Source organism: Pan troglodytes, chromosome 5 (assembly GCF_028858775.2).
Source record: "Pan troglodytes isolate AG18354 chromosome 5, NHGRI_mPanTro3-v2.0_pri, whole genome shotgun sequence".
In the NCBI taxonomy this organism is placed as follows: Eukaryota; Metazoa; Chordata; class Mammalia; order Primates; family Hominidae; genus Pan; species Pan troglodytes.
In genome coordinates this window covers 84,466,148-84,489,097 of record NC_072403.2, presented here as the reverse complement: position 1 = coordinate 84,489,097, position 22,950 = coordinate 84,466,148, and the positions used below count along the sequence as shown (strand labels likewise).

At 37.6% G+C, this 22,950-nt stretch overlaps 1 long non-coding RNA gene across 1 annotated transcript in view; it reads left to right on the top strand.

Moving 5' to 3' along the window:
- Positions 1 to 16,947: 16,947 nt before the first annotated feature.
- Positions 16,948 to 22,950, top strand: part of LOC107975306 (uncharacterized) — a 79,485-nt gene continuing 73,482 nt past the window's right edge. The window contains exon 1 of the long non-coding RNA XR_001718731.3: positions 16,948 to 17,041. This is a non-coding gene — a long non-coding RNA (uncharacterized LOC107975306). The remainder of the gene's footprint in view (positions 17,042 to 22,950) is intronic.

The window sequence follows — 22,950 nt, the reverse complement described above, 5'->3', positions numbered from 1 at the left end:
GTCATCAAAGCATCATGAGCTTGGAGGACATTATTTAGCTGAAATAAACCAGGCACAGAAAGATAAATACTTCATCTTGTCACTCATATGTGGAAGCTAAAATGGTTGTTCTCCTAGACGTAGAAAGTATTAGGTTGGGGCAAAAGTAATTGCGGTTTTTGCCATTGAAAGCAATGGCAAAAACTGCAATTACTTTTATACCAACCTAATAGAATAGTGATTGCTAGAGGCATGGACAGCTATGGGGTATAGGGGGAGTAACCAAAAATTAATTAATGGACACAAAATTATAGCTAGATCAGAGGAAACATTTCTAGGGCTCTATAGCACTATAAGGTGATTATAGTCAACAATATTTTATTTTCAAATAGAAAAGCAGATTTGGAGTATTGTGAACACAAAGGAATGATAAATGTTTTAGGTGATGAATAAGCTAATTACTCTGATTTGATCATTATACATTGAACACATGTACTGAAATATACTGTACTTTATAGATATTTGCAATTCTTATGTGTCAATTAAAAATAATAATGAAAGCAAAAAAACAGAAAAAGATATAAAGACAATTCACCAAAGAAGATATGTATGTGGCCAATAAGCACATGAAAAAGATGCTCAGAATCACTAATTACCAGGGAAATGTAAATTAAAGCTAAATTGAGATATCACTCTACAACCACTAGAATAACTAAAGTTAAAAAGACTGACATTTCTAATTGGTGGTGATGATATGGAGGAGCTCAAATTCTCATTCAGTGCTTTTGGGCATGCAAAATGGTATAGCTACTTTGTAAAACAGTATGGCAGTATCTTACAAAGTTAAGCATACATGCTATGGTTTGAAAGTGTGTCCCTTCCAAAATTCATGTTTAAACTATAATCTCCATTGTGGTTGTACAAAGAGGTGGGGTCTTTTGAGAAGAGATTAAGTCATAAGGGATCTAACCTCATGAATGAATTAGTGCCTTATAAAGGGGCTGGAGGAGACTAGCGTAGGCCCTTTTTTGTCCTTCTGTTTCTTCCACCATATGAGCACACAGCATTTGGCCTCTTCAGAGGATGCGGCAAGAAGGCACAATCTTGGAAGGAGAGACTGGGTTTCTCGCCGGATATCAAACTTGCTGATACATTGATCTTGAACTTCCTAGCCTCCAGAACTATGAGAAATAAATTTCTGTTCCTTGTGTTTTTAAAAATCAATGAAACCAAAACTTGTTCATTTGAAAAGATCAACAAAAGTAACACACCTTTAGCTAGGATAACAAAAAAAGGGAGAAGAATAAATTATAAAATCAAAAATAAAATCAGGGATATTACTAACAATCTTCCAGAAATAAAAGGGATAAGTGAATATTATACTATGAACAATTATATGCCAGCAAATTAGATACACTCAATGAAATGAGCAAATTTCCACAAACTATCAAAAGAAATAGGAAATCTGAATAAACTGTAACAAGTGAAAAATATTGAATTAGTAATAAACAAGCTTCTCACAAAGAAAACCCCAGGTCCAGCTGACTTTATTGGCATACCTCCAGTCTTGGATGATTTTGTGCCTTAGCAGGTTACATTTCTACCTCTGCCTACCTTAAATGCTACCCTACCATCTAAGCTCTTCATGCCCATTTGCATTGCCAGTGCCTACAAGCCAGCATTCCCCAACCCTGAGAGGGCCTCCAACCACTCTGAACTGCCTTTCTGGGCTGTCAAAATTGTCTGTTAAGGTACCAATTACTGTTTCTCTTAGTGTTATGATACATAATTCTGTAATACATAGGTTTTTGCTGTCCTAACTCTATTTTTCCAACAAACGTTATGATTTTCAGTGTGCAATTCTGCAAAGCATGAGTTTTTTTTCAGAACACATATTGTATTATAGCAACATTCCTCTATCTATTTCTTAGGGGTTTTGTGAAGGTTAAGTTACTAAATGTACAGCGCCAGAAACATCTCTAGTACATAATAAGTAATCATTTAAACAATTGGTGTTATTAAGGATAATTTTTTTCTAATGTGTTTTTTTGGCTTTGTGTTTTCTGCAATTAAATATGTTACTCCAAAATTATAGACACATATAATTTAGTAGCATTTGCTTTTGTGAAATCAATGAATGTCCAAAATTTGATTTAAGGTAAGTTTATTACAAATAAGACACAAGTGGAAGCCTAGACAGATTTGTGATTAACTGAGAGACTTGTGTGAAAAAGATAGGATGCAAAGTCAGAAGTGATAATTATCCCAAAATGAACTCTGACATCTAGGCCTGAAATTGGCAAGTTGAAGACAGCATAAATTTTAGACACCATCATAAAGAGAAAATGTTTTCCTTGTAGAAGAGGAGACACAGTTTTAAAAATATAAAAATCATAGGAACAATTAGTGTCCCATTAACAAACATACCAAGAGTTTCATGATAAGCTATGGTGGTTATACAGAAACTTTCTGCAGCTTTTGGAAAACTTAATAACATTTTCAGGAGTAGAGAGAATGTACTCTATAGACATCTGCATATTTGGCATTAGATGAGATGAAGAGGTATCAAAAGACTTCACATCTGCCATACTGGAGAACAATGCTTGGTCCTACTGACTGATGTTCAAATGTGTTGGTCTCAAAGGAGAAATGATAAACTCAGAAGTACTCTGTGATCATCACAAACCCTCCAGGCATAAAAGATTTGTAAAAAAGATCAGGCCCACAGCAATACACAAAACGTACAATCAAAGGTATAGATAATTCTACCACTATGCAGATTCAAGTCAGGGCAGAAATAGAACAGAAAGATGCCTAAGATCAGGCACCCATCTGCACTCTTACCATCAACCCAAGCAGTGCAAATCCAATGCTGGATTCAGAGTATCTATAGTTATCTTATACAACAATGTTGAAAACCATGTGAAAATAGTCTATACAGCCACAGTGAGACAAACATAATTGTTACTAAAGACAGTATGCAAGCTCATACTCATAGAGAACTGCGGTGGGTCCCAGTAGTTCTTTGTCAAGGGCTGAGACCAAGTATTCAGAGACCTTCTTGCTTACACTCCCAAGTGGAAACTGGAGAATTATGGGCCATATTTTGATCGCTTAGTAGCATTATCTGCTCAGTTACACTAGAGTGCCTCATTTTATGCCTCTCTTCTACCATTTTTTCCCGCTCTACACCACCTAATCTTGAGGATGCTGAAGGCAGAGATATTGGTGCTTTTGTTTGGAAAAAAATTCTGAATTCAATTTTGTTTTTTCAATTTACTTACACAAGGGGGTTTTGGTTTTGCCCAGCACTTATTTTTTCTCCTCCACTCTCTGAGAAAGAATCTGAAGGTGCCCAGCTCTCTTTCTGGAATCACGTGCTTTAAAAACAAAACAAAGAGAATAGAGAGGAAGATAGAGCTGGAGAGATAAGAAGAAAAGTAGATGGTCGTTAAGATCAAGAGGCAGGCCAGGACTGGGAAAAGAGAGGTGCAGGAAAAGAATTCAAGGAATTTGGAGAGAGAGATTGGAGTAGTGCAGCAAGGTGTGAGGGAAGGAGCAGGAGATATGTGGGATCTAAATAAACTACTTAAACTCTACATATTGGCCTTCTCTTCACTGTTTTAGAGAAACTTGAGTAAAAACCTTGCATAAAAATAAAAATTAAAGAAATCTTGCTTACTGTTTTGAGTTTTCTTTGATCAAAACATTGTTTGAGATTGAGCCATATGGATCCTGGTGTTTATAAGCTGGCAGACAGGCATCAGATAGGAGATGTGAATTTTGTTAGTAGTCAGTGAAAGCAATTTAGTCTCATATCCAAATGTCTTTTCAGTAATGGCTCTCCATTTTCATAACCTCTAGGTTTCTTTATGTCCCTATCTTTATTTCAGTTAGATTATTACAAAAATTCTTCCTCTATCTTTTTGTGAAATTCATCTTTGGTCTTTGGAGGTTTTGCAATTTAATGTTCAGATTTTCTTACTAAGCATCTCAGTAGAACTAAAGATAAGATGACAACACTATTTCAGCAGATCCCCTGAGATGCCTTTGTGTCTGCCCTGATAGCTCTCTTGGAAGAAACTTTAGACTGATTTGGCTGAACTTTGAGCAGCAGAGTATTTAGGGCTTTTAACATGGAAGACAGCCTTTTTCCAAGGATGGTCTTTAGGTTGTAGAAAAAAAGTTGGAGTTAAAAAATCCATTCCTATTGAACTATTGCTTTGATAATTTCACTAAGCAGTAAGAAGTTGCTTCTGCCAGAACATACATAGCTAAAAGCTGCAAAGAAATACCCAGAGTATAGGAGTCATCCTATCTAGGTCTTGTCCCTGGTGATGCTTTTTGAGAAATAGTGAAGGCTGTCATTAAAGAAGGAGGTTCTTTCTTTTATCTTTCACTTGACAGAACCTCACATCTCATGGAGCAGAAGCTGAGATGTTAAGCCTGAGAAAATGCTACAGTCTAGGAAGCACAAGTTCAATTCCTCTGCTCAGACAATTTCTCTTTCCTGACTCCTCCTTTGTTTCCATACACAAAAACAGCTTCTTAGCCTCACTTTTCAAGGTTTTAGAGGTAATACAGAGATTTCCAAACTATTAGAAAAAGAGCTTCTTTCTCAAATATTTTATTTGGATTTGATTATAATGGATCACTCTCAATATAAAATAAAAAAGGCAAGAAAATAAAATGAGGAAAAACCCTGAAAGGCTTTGTGTTCATCTATTATTTGTTTTATCACTCAGCAAACATTAACTGGGAGTCTATTAGGTGTTAGGTCATTGAGTGTTTTGCTGGGTACTACAGATACAGCTATGAAAAGGATATAGCCTCTGTTCTCAAGAAGTATATAGCTAGTGAAGATTCAAGTAAATAAGCTATTATAGTGTGTACCACATACTGTAAACCTTAAGAACAGGGTACTGAGGGATCACAATAAGAGACATCTAACTGAGTCAGGATGGGGGAGTGTGACAATATTCGGGAAAATACTAACTTTCAGGAATGAAGTGCAGCTTAGGAATGTATTGGTGCTGGGGATAGTATGATAATCTGAGATGTCTGCTGTGTATATTACTGACTAGTCAGATCTTAGCATAGTTTATCATTGCAGTTAATTTTATATTACATTTCTGGATCTGTCTCTTCACCCCCTCCCATATTTATTTAAATAAAAATTTTTATCCATTCAATATTTATTAAATATCTCTTATGTGCAGGCACTATCCTAGCATATTAGTGGTTTGGCAGTGAAAAGGACAATTGTGATTTTTTTGGGACACACATAGTCTAGAAGGACCTAAAAGGATCATGCAAATAAGTGAAGCCAGCAAAGTGTACTACAATAGGGAATGGTGAAGACTTATTAAACCTGACAATACCTCCTCTCTCTAAAGGTATTAAAGCTCATATTATTAAGCAACACTGTGGGGGCAAAGTAAACATATTTGAAGACCAGGAATAACTCAAAGGATGCCAATTGGAGACTTCTGAAAGATTAAGAGATGTTGTTACTTCCCACTTAAAATACAGAAGGAAAGGTTCTGCCACACAGCTTCTAGAGGAAATTTGAGTCACACAGTAGAACACTGGGGTAGACGGGAGATGTGGTTTCTGAGGTCCATAGAGACATAACATAAGCCAGCACTTCTATGCTGGCTGTGGAACTTCATTGTTAAATGTAAAGAAGGTGTCACTGTGTTGCTGCCTCTTTCCACTTTTTCTTTCTTTCTTTCTTTCTTTCTTTCTTTCTTTCTTTCTTTCTTTCTTTCTCTTTCTTTCTCTTTCTTTCTTCTTTCTTTCTTTCTTTCTTTCTTTCTTTCTTTCTTTCTTTCTTCTCCTTGCTTCCCTCCCTCCCTCCCTCCCTCCCTTCCTTCCTTCCTTCTTTCTCTTTCTTTCTCTTTCTCTTTCTCTCTCTTTCTCTCTTTCTTTCTTTCTTTTGAGATGGAGTCTTGCTCTGTCACCCACACTGGAGTGCAATGGCGTGATCTCGGTTCACTCCAGGGTTCAAGTGATTCTCCTACCTCAGCCCCCTGAGTAGCTGGGACTGCAGGCATCCGCCACCACTCCTGGCTAATTTTTGTAATTTTAGTAGAGATGAGGAGTCACCATGTTGGCCAGACTGGTCTTGAACTCCTGACCTCAGATGATCCACCCGCCTCAGCCTTCCAAAGTGCTGCGATTACAGGTGAGAGCCACTGTGCCCAGCCCTATTTCTCACCTCTTTCAAGTTATCTGGTAATATTATATCCCTGGGTGGCTGAATCAACTTCAATTTTTCATTCCCCTAATTTAGGTTTCTAATGAAAGAAATGAATTTAAAAGACATGAAAAACAATTATGATTATGATGTTGATGAGCTGCATAAAGTAATAAAAAATAATCTCTAGATAGAAGCATGAGGAGAACCAGCCATTTCAAATTTTTAGGTCAATTCTGAAGAAGAGTTATTCTTAGCTCCCTTCTATAGAGAGGAGGCACAACCCCTAAAATGTGAGGGGAGGAATGATGGATGAATCTCTGAGGGGTCCAAATTCACCCCAGAGCAATGCCAAGAAGAAGCAGCCCTTTGATGAGGCAGCCTCAGGGCAAAGTCCAAGTCCTAGCCAAGATCAGTGACCCAGACGGTGAGACAAGAACAAGCTGACCATAACTCATGGAAGATAGTCTCACATTCATGTGGCCATGTGTTAGCAGTGTAGCCTATAGAGATGAGGGAGCCACAGGGAGTGGCAGGGTCCTGTTTTAGGGACTCAGAATGGGTCTCTCTGTATTGCCCACCTTGGCCACTGTGAGAGGCAGAAACAGCACTGATAGAGAGGAAAGAAGCCACAAGGCTAGAAGCAAAGGTGGGGACCTTTCCTAAATTATGGTTTTGGCAAAAGAGGTTAGCAGGGTCAACAGCAAGATGGGGTACCATTGTGAGCCACCATGTGTGAGTCACTCTACAAGTGAGGGAGGGATGACATGACACTGATTTATGCCATTGATGTGGCATTACTGCCATCCCTTGCTTAGGGATGGCAATCTGGGAAACATTGGTTACATATTCTGCTGTCTATAAAATTCATATCAAAAAGAAAAACGCAGTAATAATTGGAGAGTGAGCACTGTCCTCCACTTTTAGAGAGTCTTCTGGCAACTCTTCTACCCTTGATGTCAGAGAAGCATTACCCAGCCTGGGCATATATTCCCCATTCCATCTGGTAGTGATAGACTCCAAATGCCTCCCACTTGTGAAGAGGAAAGAGCCAATAAAAGTTTTAATGAGTAATTGATTTAATAGAGCATCTTGAAAAGTAGCCACATGTTCTATTAGAAAAATTATTATGATACATTTGCACAAAAGTAACATTTTGGGTGAATATATAAAGCTTAAAATCAACTAAACAATCATCCCATACAGTACTACCAAAGAATAAAGTTTCTTTAAAAATACCTAGACATAAGGTCAAATTTTATATAATAATGCTTTTGGGAGATAGAGTTATTGGTGTATGTTCATGTTTAGGTTTTTAAAACCAAACTTTTGGGCAGCTTATAGTCAGAATGCAGACTTTCAAGGAAGGAACATTCCTTATGCCAGTTACAATATCAGCATTTTGTTAAATAAAAGTGATATTAAATAAACACACATTTACTTTCCCTGTCCTAACAAAAGCACCAATGGTTATTCAACATTTGCTTCCATATCTTGTTCATTCTGCTCAGAATGCACTCCGGTGAATTTTTCTGTTTCTTTGCAAAACTGATCACAATGTATGGAATATTTGAAGACTAGCATCAAAATTTATAAGGAAGACTTGTCAGAACAAGTGATAACATCATCTAGCCTTCAGGTCCTGTTGAAAATTCTTAAGTGTTGACTAAAACAAAGTGTATCTATGATTTCTTCTATGATTGAACAAGGATAACTATAAACTGCCTTGAGAACATCTTTTTTCATATATTTGAATAGTCTCTATTATTGCGTACTAACTTAACTCTGACTTGCTGTGCTTCTTCTCTTAGCAGATCCCTCAGATTTGACACTTACAAGTTGAGTAATTACCCAGTACGTGTATTGACAGATCAACAGTCTCAAACAAGCAATGAACAAACTTGCTACATATGTTCATCTCATCACAGATGCTTTCCCTCTCCTTCTGGTTTTTAAGTGCACCAAATATTAATAAATGCACTTGTGAAGGTTCTTAGATATGTCTCTAAGATAATCTGACCTTTTACAAAAATTTATCTTTACTAGGTTTACAGAATCTTTACATAGGCAAATCTTTTGTAATCAAGAATTCCTGAGGGTGGCATAGAACTAGAAACACAGATTGCTAAAGGTGGCAAAGCAAAATGATTGATTGGCATGGTTTAGATTCAACCAATTATACTGAAAGGCATATAGCTAAATAATGGCTATTTAGGAAATTTATAATCCAGGCCAAGACTGCAGTTCTGTGGAATGCTGACTAAGATAATGCCGGGCCTGCATATCTGGCAAATTATCAGCCAAATCCATTGTGATCAAGAGTAAGGCCAATTTTATTATAGTCCATTTAGACCTGCTAAAAACTGATGGGTAACATAAAAACCGAAAGCTTTTCCTTCATTTGAAATAGGGAAATGATTTTCAACCAATAATCTTCCAGATAGATGCTGACTTCCTCTGAGAAACTTAATGAACTCATTTCACTGAACAGTATCAAACCACTATATGCAGAACATTGTGGATGCAATAAATGTAACATCCGTCTTGAGGAAAATGATTTATGGTGAGAAATGACAATAGTTGTTGGTTGTAAAAGTTCTAAGCTTTGAAGCTGGAGATCTAAGTTTGGAGACTTCAACTAGAGACCCTAGGTCAAGTCTCATATTTATCAGTTCAGTGATGTGGGCAAACATTTAACTTCCCTGAACTTATGTTGGGGGCTATTGTTACCAGCCCTGTCTGATGAACAAGTTTTCGTGACAGTCAGACAGAAAATCACATTATTGGAGATGTTAGTTTGTCTTCCCATGTGGTTGATTGAATGATGAATTGGCAGCATTGCCCTAGAATCACTTAACTAGACCATGCTCGTTCTTGTCCAGTGGTGCTTTTACTTACTGGCTTAAGGTTTCCTCGGTGATGCTTGACTTATTTTCTCTTCTGTTCTTTCCTTATGTAGTTCAAGATTATATGTAATGGAGGCAGTACAGTATGAGGAGGTATGAGGAAAGCCCTGGGGTTTAGAGTCAGAGGGTCTAGCTTTAACTAAGTGACGAAGATAATGAGAATGAGGATGATGAAGAATAAACTAACCTTTCTGAAGTGCTTACACACATTCAGGACTATCTAAGTCTCATACATCTTGTTAATTCTTCACATCAAAATAGTAACAACCCCATTTTATGAATGAGAAAACTGAAATTTAAAATATTTACATGACTTACCAAATTAACTAGAATTATAAATAGTTAGTAATTTGAAGCTGTATCATCTTATTCTAGAATCTTTGCTATTAACTGTTGCCTTCCAGCAAAATGAGGAGAATAATCAACTTGGAGTGGCTGTGAATGTGAAAATGTGCAGTGTTACTGTCAAACACATCTAATGGTTAATTTCAGACTCACTGAGCCTCCAAAAACAAACCTAACTTAGCCTCCACAAACAACATTTTAGGGTAATAAAAGTTGTGAAAATCTTCTCCCTACTTCTCTTTGGAATCCCTACTAAATTTGAATTTGAAGAAAAGATAGTTCATGATAACCTAAGAAGAACTTCCAAGTATATTACACATTAGGATAGAGGCGAAGCTGTGCTCTCTCTCTACCAATACTAGAACAACCATAAAGAAGAGTTTTAGAAGACAAGGGTTGTCACACTCCTGATCAGTGACCATGTTTTTTCTTAAAACAAAAACAAAAACAGGGATAATGGCATACCATGGAAGCTCCTGGTCATGAAATCTTTTCTGCAAATCCTCATACAAAAGAATGGCTACACATCTGTCAGAGTTTAGCTTTGGCTTAAGCCTATAAAGTTAAAAGTTTAAGATGACTTTTCAAAGTCCCTTCTTTTTTTTTTTTTTTTTTTTTTTTTTTGAGGCAGAATCTCACTCTGTGACCCAGGCTGGAATGCAGTCATGCAGTCTTGGCTAACTGCAACCTCCACCTCCCGGATTCAAGTGATCCTCCCCACCTCAGCCTCTCAAGTGTCAGGGATTATAGGCATGGGCCATGATGCCCAGCTAATTTTTGTATTTTTAGTAGGGATAGGGTTTCACCATGTTGGCCAGGTTGGTTTGGAACTCCTGACCTCAAGTGATTTGCCCGCCTTGGCCTCCCAAAGTGTTGGGATTACAGGCGTGAGCCACCATGCCTGGCCTCAAAGTCCCTTCTAAATCCTGATTACACTGTGATAGTATACATTTTTAATAATAATTTTTCTTTAACAAACTACTTGATGCTAACCCTCGAAAACAAGACCTTTCATTGTTAAACTTGCTAGGACTGCCATAAAAGTTTCGGAGACTAATGAAGTTTTTCCTGAAATTTCTTGTGAGCAATCAGAAAATGTGCATATATGTTTACATATATATGAACTACTTTAACTTCAATTAAATTGGGTGAAAACATTCAAAATTTAGCAAATTGTTATTTGGAAACAGATGTTGTTATGACAGTTTTAAAAAGTTGATTACATTTCAATGTGAGCCTGGGATGCAGCTTCAGCTGCAGTGCCTGAGATCTTCTATAATGAAAGTTGACATTCAGGGCTGGTTGTTACAATGTCTTCATTATATTGATGCTATCACTATTGTTTTTGTGGATAATTACTTTTTGAGTATTGCTTTTGAATGTTTTATGACATTTTGTTCTCAATAGGATGTTTAAGCGTATATGAAAACTAAACTTTGGGATAAAAGCTCTTCATTAACCAGGCAGGGAACAGAGCTGGTCATACATATATAATCTATTAAGTAGATAAAATTATGTATTTAATTCTAACTAGGCAAGGTAAACAGGGCTGATCACTCATACATAAAATAAAAATAAAGATAGTAATCAATTCTACTTTGGGCAAGTCACCTACACACAGGTCAGCTTTTCCAGCTTCACAGAGGTGGTTATGGTTTCACAGCTGGCTTTGCATGTCAGTGGAGAAATATGGCGATTTGCTTAACATGATGTAAAAGATTCAATATCTACTTCATTGGTTTAGGACATTGACAGCCTTCGCTAAAATGTGAATGTTATTTGGTGTGTTGATATGTTAATTACAATGTTGGTTTAGTAAAATAGTTACCTTTTAAAAGGATGTTAAACGTGGGCTGTATGTTCTTGGTTTGGATGTGTGTGGGATAAAGAAAGGTCTGGAGCATGAGATAGTGCCTGGTGTTGAAGGACTTGGGTTGAACACCATGGTAGAAAGATGATGGTTGAGATGAGGATACCCATTCACATTCTTGCACATGGGGTAGATGTTAGCAGAGATACAATACAGAGTTGAAATGTCTTGAGACTACACTTTATCTCCTTTGCCTGGAATAAGTCAGTGCCTTTAAGTATAAACACATTGTATGAACACTTTCTCCACTCAGGGTGCTGCTTCCATGTTATTTATAGTCAGTCCTCATAATGAATCAACATCATTCTCTCTAAATCTTGGACTATCAATTCTAACTTTACCCTTTCAGGCCACACAAAATTTGGTTTGGGGTTGAACACACCTAGCATTTCTTTTCTTTTACAGAGTACGGGGTAGCTGAGATCATATATGTGCAGGATATACTATGCAAAGGGCCTTGGGACAAACAAGAATCCTTAAATGTATCCATCCTACAACTCATAAATAGTAACTATCTTAATTGTATCCACCATTGTGTAGGTCAGTATGTCCTTGAATACATGGGGGAAATGGTGTTTCTGTAAAAAGTTGGTAAACTGCTGATAGATTTTTCTATTTCTTCCCAAGTTACAGAAAATAGCAGGGAGGGATAGTTATTTATGAAAGTCAGGCTGGAATAGATGGGCCAGAGTGGCCCTGCCCAGAAGAGAATGGGAAATATCACTGGATTTATGGCAATCTGAGTGGATTTTTGTAGAGACATATCAAAAGACCTGTCTTTCATTCTGTTCTATTCAATAGTATAAATAAGTGGGCTTAGAAAAATATGTCAAAGACATGTCAGTCAAGTTCAGAGATTAAAAATTAAGGAACAATAATTAATATTACGGATAAAGAAACAGAAATTGAGAATGACAGTAAAGAGTATTCGATGCTGGGATAACTGTTACATAAAGACTTTTAAGAGATCTAAATGTAAAGTTATATGTTCTGGTTCAGAAGTTAAATTGTACAATTCCAGGGTACAGAATATTTGGCTTAGCTGATTGTGAGTTCAATGAATAAAAAGCAGATGTGTCTGCCAAGAAAGCTCCTGTGGTTTAGCCTGGGTTTATAGAAAGTGTCTAAGTGGTCTTGCTGGATTTTGTGTTGATTAGACATTACCAGGAAGCATCTGTTCAATGATAGTTGAGATTCCTAAAGGATGTCCAGAGGGAGATGTTTGGAATAGCTAGCTGTCTAGAAACCATATCACATGGTTGGAGAAATGGGATGTTTAACTTATAGAATGTAGATCTGAAGCGGGGTACATGATGGGTGGTCTTTTAGTATGTGGGTTTTACACAGAAGATGGATTCAATTTCTTCTGTGTGACTTAGGAAAGCAAAGCTAGAACCAATGGGTCCAACGTTAAGGAGGAAGATATCGGCTTATTCTGAGGAATGATTGCAGATAATGTGGGGGCAGCATCCTGGTCAGGGCAACAGTTCCTTGTGGTTGTATTTAAAGGCAGTGAGTTATTACAGGAAAGCCAGACATCCAAGGCAAAAGGCAGTCTGGAAATAGTGTTTTCCATTGCTAGAGGTGCTGAGGAATTGGCTGGAAGATCAGTTTTCAGGAGTGTGGTTATATCTAGGAGTTGTTTAAGCCCTCCCACCCTGAATTTCTGCGAAGTTCATCAAGGGGAAAGTCTGAAAAACAGGTAATTGCTAGATTCTTTTTAAATGGAAAGAATAAATATTCCTTTCATGTAATGTGTTCGTATGATCATTCTTCTCCCAATTTTGATCTACTTAGTAACAATAATCCCTTGTGTAAACATGATTTTCTTTGATGTTTGCAATGCACAATTATACTTCTCTAAATATAAAGAGCCATTTTAGCATTTGGAAAAACTCCTGCAGTTTTCTGTACCAGAGTATTGGGCTCTTCCCATACCATCTAAAAGTTATTTGACTCTTTGTAGCTATCCTCAACCTGGAACAAAGTTTTGAAAGGTGCATCATAAGAATAAAGTTACTTTACAAATGAGAAAAAGAATCTGCATAGTATACATTTTGTGACAATGGCTTAATTTCTATGAACAGAATTTCATTAGAGGTTGAAAGGCCTCACCATCTGGCATGATGAAACAATTTTAGAACTCTCTATCCTTGGAGAAAACAAGGAAAAAAACTGTGGGAGTGATATTTCTTTCTGACAAGGGAATAAGAACCAAAAGATGAAGACAAAAAATGCTTCTTGGAAATTAAGAGAACCGAATAAGTGAGAAACACTCAGTGAGACACAAAGTGAAATAAGAGGAAATAATTCCAGAGCCTGAAAAACACTTAAGCCAGGAGGTAGTACTTTCTCATCGTAGTTTTCAACATTCTCTTCCAGAGGGATATATTTTGAGTCCAAAGATTGTCTGGTTCTTATGAAATATGATTGCTTAGTTGAGCAAAGTGATCATAAGATCTCTATGTAAAGTGGAAGAAAAGCTTTGGTTTTAGGAGTCTTATCTGAAATGTACTAAATGTCACTCTAACTTAAAGGCTATTAGTAATCAATTCCTCTAAGAAGTCATATTTCACAATGTTCTTCTGTCAAATATCCTGGTTTCCTGGTTGCTAACAGCTTCCTCTTCATAATTGTCAGTATAACTTTCTCAAGAGGCTAAAGAGAGTGCAAAGAAAAATACTGTATATGGGAACTCTAGATTCTCTTTTATAAATGGTTTCTAGTGGCTATTAATATAGTCACATCCTTCCAATCACACAGCACCTAGTTCAGTTCTCAGCATACATGGACACTCTCAACATGTCTTTGGTGACCAACTCTTAGGAAGATAAAAGCCAGGACAACTTGTTCACATTCAGTTTTGCCTCAAAATAAAGTCTTTGATTGAGTTCATTGGGAAAAATGTGTTTAGTAGGCAGTGCAGCTAAAGATAAAAGTAACTTATTACCTGGGAAGATTGAACATGGGTGTTTTGTTTTGTTTTGTTTTGTTTTTTTCACTGCTTTAACATGAATCACTGTGCTCGACTTTGAACTGGTAAGTCCCTTGAGACTAGTGGCTTTCTTAGAACGATCACTTAGGTATCAAAGGTCTTCCTTTGTTAACTCGGGTAGGTGACTATATCTCCTCGGAGACACTAAAGCTCAATGATGAAGAGAATGCATCTTCTGGGCTTTAGGGGTTTGACATCTGCTGTGCCAGCAGGAGCGGGTGGGTGGCAGCCACCTAAAAGCTCCCTGGGCTCTTTACCCTCTTAGGCGATGTGATGATTAATATCAGGTGTCAACTTGACTGAATTGAGGGATGCCTAGACGGTTGGTGAAGTACTGTTTCTGGGTGTGTCTGTGAGGGTGTTGCCAGGGGAGACTGACATTTGAGTCAGCAGACTGGGAGAGGAAGATTCACCCTCAGTGTGGGTGGGTGCCATCCAGTAGCTGCCAGGGCCACTAGAACAGAGCAGGCAAAAGAAGAGAGGATAAGCAACTTGCTGAGACTTCTTGCTCTGTTTCCCTCTTTACGAGCGGGACTCTTGCTTCCTCTCTTCCTGCCCTTGGACATCAGACTCCAGGTTCTTTGGTCTTTGGACTCTGGGACTTCACCAGAGGCCTCCTGTAGGCTCTCGGGCCTTGGTCTCAGACTGAGGGCTGCACTGTCAGCTTTCCTAGTTTTGAGGCTTTTGGACTTGGACTGACCTGCGCTATAGGCTTCTCTCTTTCCCAGCTTGCAGATGGTCTATTGTGGGACTTTGCCACGTGACTGTGTAAACCAGTTCTCCCCAGTAAACTCTCACATACCTATACATATACATATACATATACATATATTTTATTGGTTCTGTCCCTCTGGAGAACCCAAATGCAGGTGAGAATTAGAAATGGTCATTGGACAGATTTCTTTTTGTGTCTGCATAAGATCTTAGATTTTGGGACATTTCAGGGAGTAGAGGCCATTAGCTTAGATTGGAAAGATACTGGGCTTCCTGCCGAATTCAGTAAGGAGGCAATTGAGTTGGTGTACATTTGCTTTGGAGCTATCAAAGAGGTGTGAAGATACTGGCTTCTTAATACTGCATACATTTCTTGTGCGAGAAGAAGGAGGATCGATTTAAAAATGCTAACTGATGACAACGGCCCTCTTTACTCTCCTCCACCAGATGGGATATGGAGAGAAGGAGTAACTATTTTTTTTTTTAAAGGCCCGAAGTTTATTAATTCTTCTCCCACCCCTCCCCATGCCCTTGCTGGGATGCTGGCAGGAGTCACTAGGCCTCTGAGCATCTCAGAAGCTGCCCTCGTGCTCCAGAAGGTCCTCATCTTCTTGCTCATGGAAAAGATACAGCAGTCATGGCTGGCGTCAATTACCTTCTAGTGTGTGCAGCCTCCCCTGGCAGTGCTGGCATCAGGCCCAGAAGTGTGAGAAACACTCCTTCTGGGCATTCAGGTGGGACACCTGCCTCTGATACAGTTTCAACTTCTGGGGCAAGCAGAACATGCACCCGGCTCTCTGGTGGCTGATCACTGCAGCCCTTGCCTCATTTGTGCTGGTTGGTGACGCTAGAGCTGGAGGTCGCCACCTTGCTTGTCAGAACCAAATTGTAGCATTTGCATTCCCTACGCAGCAGCATGGCCTCAGGACAGCCCTCCCTCACCCAGGATGGGCTTCCAGATGTGCAGGACTGGCTTGGCAGCTATGGTCCCAAGAAGCACTTAAGTGCAGATCCTCATACTTCTGGCAGGCAGCCAGGCTTTTGGCAGAAATGGTGGTGATCACCTAGGGGACTTGGTGGCTCAGGGTGAGTGCACCCCCACGACACTGTTTTCTCATCTTCTCAGTCAGTTCCACTTGGGCCTGTTAGCTGTTGGTAGTAATGTTTGTTTTTTTTTTTTAATTCATTATGAGATGTATTTATATTTCACCCGTCAAAAGCCAAAATATAACAAATTTCACTTTCCAGAAAGTTGTCTTATACATGAAGTGCATTCAATACAAGAAAATAAATCAAGTTTCTCTGACCACCGGTGAGATGGATAAGCTTTAATCAGTACCCTCAAATCAAAATTTTCTCAGATTTCTTCCCAAACATCCACAGAAATAGTCTCAACCCAGGAAGGTTTGAGATAACTTTTTCCAGAAACTACAATGAAAAAGACAACCTTAACGTCTGGGTTAGAAAAAGGTAATGTCCCAAACAGGCCCAGTCTTCTGTAGGGAGAGGACAACATCAGCAGTGTGCAGACTGCAGGCCCAAATCACTTTTGCCATTTGCAACCTCAGCTACTGACTGGAAGAATGTTCATATTCAGATTAAAGATGTTTCTAATTAAAAATGGAGCCTAATTCCATATTTTTTTTGATGCATATTCCTTTTGGTGAGTTGTAGATGGTGTTCTGTCTCAGTTCTTCCAGGTTCCAGGCTCTCTTTTTATCTGTATTTTATGCCCAAATATCCTTGGGAATAGATTATAGAGAGAATCTATTATGATCTGAAATAGATTATAGAAAGAATGTTTTATAACTTATAATAGATTATAGAGAGAATAGAGAATGTTCCTGATGACTTAATTCTGGCCCCAACACCATTGTCTGTATTATTGTGCAATAATAACCTGTCTTCAGGAGCCCCTGGATGACTAAATGCACCCCTTACCTCTGTTGCTGTTACCTCCACTGATAAAGACAGGTGATTCTGGATTGAGTTTTATGGGTGGTCTAAAGGCATGCGTCTTCACAAGCACTGGGGTGAGTAGTGGTTTTATATTCAGAAACACTGACAAATTCCAGAGAAAGCCAAAAATCCAAAACCTAAGTAGTGAAATCATGGGTAACTTGAGGATGTCAGGAAGGGGAATCAGAGAATGGGAATCATATCTGCGGGGCAGTGTTAGCTGAGTTACTCTCCAACAGTTTGGACATATATCTATATACGTGTGTTTGTGTGTGTGTGTTCACATGTGTGTGTGTTTATCAACTGAAGAAGTGTCTGGTGATACTGAGATGTTTGATTGTATATAAGAGAGCTAATTACAAGGTTTTTGTTTAAGGATGGGATCATAGACCAGTAAACATTATAATGGGGATTCTGAAATGTTTGGATTTTTTGGTCTTTTCTCTAGGGTAGTTTAGCTTCTCCTGAGGATTGCTCTCTCTCCTGACTGAGGGATATAATATTGGCACACATCCTCTGGGGATCTGAGAAGCACGCAGGGGAAGGGGACTGGGCATGACATTTCATTTAACGAACTTGAGCATCCTCAGATTTTGGTATCTATGGGCGTCCTGAACTGAATCCCCAACAGATACTGACGGATGGTTCTACTTATCTTGCCAATTATAAGATCATATTGTTGGATACTTTTAATTTATTTTATTGTCCTCTAAAATATAATGTTATTTTAAAATAAGCAAATTAATTTTAAATAGCCAAGTATTTTTAAGAAATTTAAAATTCATAATTTGGCAGTCATATCCCTTTACAATTACCTTAATCTGATTATCATTTTTAAATGACTGATATTTAAGCATGATAGTTACTTGCCTGGACCCTCCTTTTCTGTGGACCTTGTAGTGGAAAACAACCCAAAATGAATAGGAAGCCCGGCAAGCAATGGCAGTACAAATTCTCAGGCGCGTTGCTGTGCTTGATATTTCTTTATCAAATTCTTTATTGTGGATAAATTAAACTAAACTAAAATATATAACATATACAACACTTCCATCAAAATAAATCTGTTTAATCTGATAGCACACATTAGGTTTTTGTCGTAATTTAATTTTTGAAGTACAATTAAGGATGTTTTCTGCCTGGTGCCATGGCTCACGCCTGTATCTCAAGACTTTGGGAGGCTGAGGCGGGTGGATCACTTGAGATCAGGAGTTCGAGACCAGCCTGACCAACATGGTAAAACCCCCATCTTTAATAAAAATACAAAAAAATTAGCCTGGCATGGTGGCGCACGTCTGTAATCCCAGCTACTGAGGAGGCTGAGACATAAGAATCGCTTGAACCCAGGAGGCAGAGGTTGCAGTTAGCCGAGATCGCGCCACTGCACTCCAGCCTGGGTAACAGAGCAAGACTCAGTCTCAAAAAAAAAAAAAATTGTTTTATAGTGACTCCCATGTGCTACTTTGCTCTTGGATTGGTAAGGCAAATTTACTTCTCGAGAATTCTGCATACAGTTTTTGTTGTTGTTCACCTTTGAAATATAGAGAGATGTTGGATTCACCAGCAAGTCAGCAAAAGAGTTCTAGGATAATGACAGCATGAGTGTTGGTGCTGAGAAATCCCTTCTTTGAGTTATCATGAAAAGAAATAAATAGTGAAAAATATGTTTCTGGTAGAAACTAAAGATACAAATCAATTATATTCTCAAATCTATCAGTACCTTCTTTCTCCATGCATTGGGAGCATTATGATGCAATAATGTAAAGCAATTGCCAGGGTGGATATCACAGTTATCCCCAACAATTCCTTTATTTATCTCAGGATGGAAAATGGAACCCTGAAATCCAGGTAATGGACCAATCACAGTTATTCACATGGATTTATTTCCCTTTCATCTGAGCTTAACTACATTTTAATGCAAAATATCATTAGATATAAAAAAGAATAAGTACTGATTCATGCATCCTGCAATATGAAATAAAATTTCCTCCCCAGTGACTGGTAGAACCTGAAGAAATAGTATATACTGGACTGGAATGGTAGTAGCTGACCCAGAGATAAATTTTTTGTATACAAGCAGTTGTTTGCTAAATGGACTGGCATGAAACATTCTACTCAAATGGGGTCAAATGAGACCAATTTTATTATCTTTCTTGGGAACCTAAAATGGGTAAGTAAAACATATGTCAAAAATTATTTTTTCCTGTTTCTTTTTACTTTTTAAATGGATTACTAGAAAATTCACAATGATACGTATCAACCCCCAAATGAAATCCTATTATATGTTAGTAGATAGTATTTATTATTTACTTATTATTTCAGTAGAGAAAAGAAAGCTCATTCAATGATTGATTATTAAATAGTTTAATAATTATTTAGTAATTACTCTCTAATAGATTTTTCAGTAAATAAGGCCAGTGTAGTCCCACTCTCACTATCTTGAACGTAAAATAATTAAATGTTTATATGAACAGCTATTTCAAGGGAGGATGTTCAATGGAACACAGAGAAAGATTTATGGCATCACAAAAATGGAGGTACCTGGTTGAACCTCAAGCTGGTGCTAACAGTCCTCCAAAATGTTATAGCATCCTGGAGCAGCAACTGCAAGAAGAAAAACAGGGAAGCCACACCAAAAGAATCCAGGCAGATTAGAAGCAGAAAAGCAGAAGGCAGATTGTCAAGGTAGTCATAATTGCTGTATAAAGTAGTCAATCCTTTGCATAGAGCCAAATGCACATGCAGAGATTAAAACTGTAATGTGCACCTAGAAATGAACAGCCTACCACACACAAAATAGAGAATATAGTCAGGACAAGCAAAGAGATTATCCGCTTAGCCACACTAAGTGTCATCACTAGTTTCTCAGTGAGGAAGATTTAGAGACAGATAGCTCAAACCAATATATATTCAAAAAAAGATTATTACATGTACATATATAGAACACATTGCATATAGTAATCCTTACAGTAGAGAGTTCAAATAGTCTGAAGGCATTAATTGGCTTCATGTATTTTTGAGTTAAACAGTACTTCTGGGTATATTGCATGGAGCTACCTGAAATGGTACATCTTTTCTCATTATTATAGTCAAGATCCTAGTACACCGAATGGAGACAACCGGTAATCATCTTCCTCTTAGGGAATTCTGTCTTATGGAGGCTTATTTCATAGGGCAGTGTTACATTTTCACTGGAACAAATGATCAGCTTTTTGAGACAGGTCTCATTTATGAGAAAATCTAAAGAATATAAAATCCCTAAAATCAAATTTAATGAAAATACGTGGAACATGTATTACAAAAAGTATAATGATTTACTAAAAAATATAAAAGAAAACTTGAATCAATGGAGTGGCATAACCAATTCTGAGGGGAGATTAGAATATCTTTAAAGTGAAAAATTACAGAATTAATTTAAATTTTAAAAACATTTATATTCAAATTTCAATCAGCTGTGTTTTCAACTCTGAAAAACAATTTTAATGTTCTCTGGAAAAATTAATACATGTTTTAAAATTCTAACTTATAATAATGATATAGTTGTTACAATTATCATTCCTTTTTCAAAGATGAAAAAATTGAGATCCAAATAAGTTAAGTAATTTGTTAAGGTCACACAGCTAGTAAGTAATAGATATCTCAGAAAACCTATCTCAGAGCCCATGCTCTCTTTTAGGGGAATGGTCACTTAATGACTATTTTATGATCCAGAGCCTTCTCAGGGCATTATAAACATCTCTAACAATTCTTTCTGCCATGTGTTCAATTAAGGCACTTTTGTAGGAGAACTTTTTAATAGTCTGAGTATTCAAAGCTGTTAAGAAATTACCTTCATCAAAATTTAAAACTTTTTCTCTTGAGGCTCTATTAAGAGAATGAAAATCAAGCCACAGACTAAAAGAAAATATTTGCAAACCATATACCTGACAAAAGACTTGTGTCCAGAAAATACAAAGGACCGTCTGAACTCAACAGTAAAAGAAAAAGAAAACAACTAAATAAACTGATTAGAAAATCAGGGTGGATGGAATGGCTCATGCTTGTAATCCCATCACTTTGGGAGGCCGAGGTAGGAAGATCACCTGAGGCTATGAGTTCAAGATCAGCCTGTACAATATTGCAATACCCTGTGTACAAAAAATAAAAAAATTAGCCAGGCATGGTGGCATGTGCCTCTAGTCCCAGTTACTTGGGAGGATGAGGGGAGAGAATTGCTTGAGCCGAGGAGTTCAAAGCTGCAGTCAGCTATGATCACGCTACTGCACTCCAGCCTGTATGACAGAACGAGATCCTAACTCAAAAAAAAAAAAAAAAAAAGGGAAAACTGGCAAACAACCTGATGAAGTGTTTCACCAAAGAGGATATACAGATGGCAAATAAGTACATAAAAAGATGTGTTACATCACTAGCAATTAGGAAAATGCAATTTAAAACCATAACAAGAGAAATTCACTCTATCCTGGGAATTAGATGGAGTAGATGCACTTTTCTCTATTGCCTCTGCTAAGGAAACTTAATACCTCAGGCATCATATATTGAACAAACATTGGAAGAATTTGAAAAGTGGAGGAAAGAAGGCAAACTAGTAGGCACCTTGGGACCTGAAGAATGACACGGTGGTGACTTCCCTGGATTTTCTTTTTGCTTCATATCCCTTAATGTGTGGTAGAGAATCAGGAACCTGGAAACTCCAATGGGTCTGGACCAAATAAATAAGTAAAAAGCCCTAAGAAAGGCCTTATATCTCAAGTCAAATAACAAGAAAAGGGTCAGCTTAGTAAGAGAAAAAAATATTTTAGACAATAACATTTCTCCCTATACTAGCAAAACACTGGACAAAATTGTGACTGTCTCCACACTCCTAATAGCAAAGAAAGACTGGGGAGACAAAACTTCCATGCCTGTGAAGCTGCAACATATTGCCCCCTTCATCACTGTGGTTGAATCTATGAAAACGGAGTGGGACGTGAGAACTTTTATTCCCTCCCTGAGACCCAACCTCATCCTGACAGTGTCAGTGGAGGTTATGTCCAAAGCAAAATTGAGACATTATCCCCACTCCAAGTCAGAATGGTGTCAGTAGAGGAAGAGAGTGGAGCCCGAACTCCCACATTCGCTTAGGAAAAGATCCTCTCCTGGGGCATCAACTGCAGCTAAGTGCACAACCTGTACTTTCACTGCCACATGGCAGTAATAAGGTAGTGTCCTCTTTTCCTACTGGCGCAATGTCAGAGGAGGCCTGCTAAGGCAAATGATTTAAATAAGATCCAGAGTCTCATAACATAATAGCCAAAATGTCCAGATATAATATTAAATTACTTATCATACAAAGACAGAAAAATTTTGCGTTGAATGAGAAAAGACAATCACAGATAATAATGCCAAAATTAAATAGATGTGGGAATTACATGACAAAGATTTTAAAGCAGCCATTATAAAAATGTTTCAATAAGTTTGAAGCATTTGAAGAAAATGGAAAGTACCAGCAAATCAATAGAAAGACTCTGCAAAAAGAAAGAATTAATGAAAAGAAAAAAATATATATAAAGGAATGAACTAGAAATTTTAGACCTGAAAAATATAAGAACTGAAATTTAGAAAGTCAATGGATAGGCTTATCAGTATAAAGAAGATGACAGAGGAAAGAACTTGAACTTAAACATAGGACAATGGTAATAAAACAATGGAGATTACTCAACTTGAAAAACAGAGAAAATAGACTGAAAACAATAAACAAAGTCTTAGTGATCTGTGGAAACTCTAATTCAAGATTTATGCTAACAGAGTCCCAGAAGGAGAGAAGAAAGAGAGGTGTGGTTGAAAAAGTATTCAAATAATGGGTAAAATTTCCCCAAATTTGGCAAAGGACATAAACCTATAGGCTTGAGAAGCTGAGAAAATATCAAACAGGAAAAAATCAAAGGACTGTATGGCAAGACACATCATAATGATACTTCTGGAAACTAAAGACAAAGAGAAAAATCTT